Raw genomic sequence first — 3,557 nt, 5'->3', positions numbered from 1 at the left:
CTGTAGAACCTGGAATGTGTTAATCTCTAGATTCCATAGGAAACTATTTAGCTTGTTTCTCAGGGAATCAAAATACTTTCTCTTAAAAACTGCCTTTTGTTAAAATTATGCATTTATATTGATAACTTTATTTTATTACATATATCTCCCACCTTTCCTCCAGAGGTGGGTGTACATGGCCTGCTTAGCTTTAGCAAGATGGTTACATGTTACAGCTTCAGGCACAATTTTAGAGCATGCATATAATTCTCCACCCTCAGTGGAGTTCATCTCTATTTTTCTCAGCCTTCTTTTTCTGGTTATGTTTTCAGCCACCTGAGGGCACTGTTCAGAAACAAGAGCTATTTGGTCAGGTCCAAGGAATGAGAAAGTAGGTAAAGGGCTTTCTTCTATTAAATGACTTCTCCTAGCAGAACGCTGCAGCTATTGAGCCCTGCCAAGCTGCTCTTCTCCTCTGTGATACTCAAAAACTTTTCTTTGCACCAAGAAAACCACATTTTGTATCCTGTTTTGGGGGCGTGTTGAAAGCAGAGACTGTCACTTGCTGGTCTCTCTCTTTGGCTCACTCCTTTGGCTACAAAAAGACATGTTGCTAGGCCCCCTTTTTAAAGAAAGCCTAAGATGTTTCATAAAACAGAGCAAAGTAATGCTGAACATCTACAGAATGCCTTTGCTTCACGACTGAGCAACTGGAACATGTCCCTGCACTTTGAGATTTAAACTTCAAGGCTACCTTTAAAGGCAGATGGCAGGGCCCCACATTGGCCTGAGCTGTGGCATGTCTTTATTTAAAAAGGAAGTATATTTCGCACAGGACGATTAAGATATTAGTCCTCATCTTTTGAGGTGTGAGATGATCCCTTGAGATCATCACCTGCTATCCCTAGGCACCAGGAGTTCACAGGTAAAACATCCCCCACCCCATACTGCTTGTAGACAAACCTAAGGCTGCCTCCAGATAGGAACATAGGAAGCTCCCTTATACTACTGGCCCAGCTATCTTAGTGCTGTCTACACTGCACAGCAGCGGCTCCGCAGGATTTCAGGCAGGAAACTCTCCCAACCCTACCTGGAGATTGAACTTGAGGTCTTCTGCTTGCAAACAGACACTCTACCCCTGAGCTGTGGCCCTTGTCCAGAGGGCACCAGGTTGGGGATGGCGCTGGACTGGTAGGCACTGAGCCTTATGTTGTTTGATACTGACTATACCTCGCTAAAAGCACTGAAGTCCAGAATCAAAAAAAATGACTAAACTGCGCCCAAGTGGGGCATCTATTCCAGCACCCTATTTCCAGCAGCCTCAGATATGCAGATGACACAACCTTGATGGCAGAAAGTGAGGAGGAATTAAAGAACCTTTTAATGAGGGTGAAAGAGAAGAGTGCAAAATATGGTCTGAAGCTCAACATCAAAAAAACGAAGATCATGGCCACTGGGCCCATAACCTCCTGGCAAATAGAAGGGGAAGAAATGGAAGCAGTGAGAGATTTTACTTTCTTGGGCTCCATGATCACTGCAGATGGTGACAGCAGTCACGAAATTAAAAGACGCCTGCTTCTTGGGAGAAAAGCAATGACAAACCTAGAAGGCATCTTAAAAAGCAGAGACATCACCTTGCCAACAAAGGTCCACATAGTTAAAGCTATGGTTTTCCCAGTAGTGATGTATGGAAGTGAGAGCTGGACCATAAAGAAGGCTGATCACCGAAGAATGGATGCTTTTGAATTATGGTGCTGGAGGAGACTCTTGAGAGTCCCATGGACTGCAAGAATATCAAACCTATCCATTCTTACGGAAATTAGCCCTGAGTGCTCACTGGAAGGACAGATCCTGAAGCTGAGGCTCCAATACTTTGGCAACCTCATGAGAAGAGAAGACTCCCTGGAAAAGACCCTGATATTGGGAAAGATTTAGGGCACAAGGAGAAGGGGACGACAGAGGACGAGATGGTTGGACAGTGTTCTCGAAGCTACGAACATGAGTTTGACCAAACTGCGGGAGGCAGTGGAAGACAGGAGTGCCTGGCGTGCTCTGGTCCATGGGGTCACGAAGAGTCGGACACGACTGAACAACAACATTTCCAGCAGTAATAGCAGCTAGCTAAGTGCCCTTGGGGAGTCGGCAAGCAAGGCAGTGAAGTCCTGCAGTCCCCATTGCTTGTCCTAAGCATTTAATAGTGAAGGGTTCATTGCCTCTGCACAAACAGCTCCATTTTCATATGGCTAGGAAGCATGGGTAGGTTTATAATCCACAAATTTTGTCTCTTCCGTTTAAAAATAAAAGTTACCTTTATGTTGAGATGATGGGACCCACTTGGAGTAGGCGGAGGCTAGCTCAGAGCTGCTGCACCACCAGAGATTCCTGTAGCAGCTCTTTCTTCTAGTAATGCTTCAGTTTAGCTGCTTGCATAAAGGGTAGTTCTGCACTGAAGGATCTCGCAGTCTTTGGGTAATAGGGGCTATAGAAAACCAGAGAGCTCTTAACCTGCTGGCCTTGTTAGCAGCACTGGTTCATGGGAGAGGAAATTAAAAGGAGTTTAAAAGGCATGGGGCCAGCCGCGGCCCACAGTTGGTGTTAAAGGTTAACATTGCAGACACGTTCCTAATCATCACTCTTGCTCCCTGCTGCAACGGGTCCTGGGGGGACTGGAGGCACTTGCTGAATTATATTTGCTTTTGTTTCTTTCCTGAAAGGGGGGGGGGCAGAGGTGGAGAAGCAGGGTGGGTGGGAGGGAAGCAAAAAACCTATTTGTTTGTCTTGTCTAATTTAATTTATGTTATTTATCAAAGAGACAGGCTATTTGAGAAACCAGATGGACCCAGGCTAAAAATGATCTCTATTTTCAAAATGTGAAAAATGGCTTTTGAGTGGACAAGCCAAGAAGAAGCCTTTTTGTGTGTGTGTGAACTCTCTTGCTGTCCTCCATCCCAGATCTTTCAGTAACCCCTCTCCTCCCCCAGCTCCTGGCCATGGGGTTAAAGGACAAGGATTGTGCCTCTGGGCAAGGAGGGCTCTGTATGTCTTATGAAGAGGGAGAGAGATCGATCCTGTTACAATTTTGGTTTCAGATGTTAGGAACTATCTCATTACTTTAAACCTCTCCAGTGAATGATGAATGGGACATATCCTTGGAGCAAGGAAATATGTATTAAGGTAGGTCCTTTTGTAGCGGGGTGCAGGTGCAGAAGCAGAAAGCAACAGTCTTCTCTCTCTTTTTAATTTCCTTTGGGCTTATTTTACTTATCACAACAATGGTTGTATAAAACACACACATACAGTTAGTTTCAGTTTTTAGCTTATAGCCATCTAATGTCTTAATTGACAAGGTGGCCCCTAGTTTGGTTATATATGAAACCCCCAACATGTGAAGTTTGTCATCTGTTTTCTACCATTCTTGGCTCCCTTGCCCATCACTCCTTCCTGATCTCAGAGGCATTCTCCCGCTCCTGCCCAGCCTAGCACAAACCATTGCTTTTTCTTGCTGCCACCAGCTACCTTTCCCTTCTGTCTCATGGTTGCTGCTCTCCATTCACACATTGTCCTCAGCAGACCAGTAA

The sequence above is a fragment of the Podarcis pityusensis genome (genome assembly GCF_964106645.2).
Source record: "Podarcis pityusensis genome assembly, chromosome: 8".
NCBI classification, from domain to species: Eukaryota; Metazoa; Chordata; class Lepidosauria; order Squamata; family Lacertidae; genus Podarcis; species Podarcis pityusensis.
Note: the sequence above shows the minus strand (reverse complement) of the source record.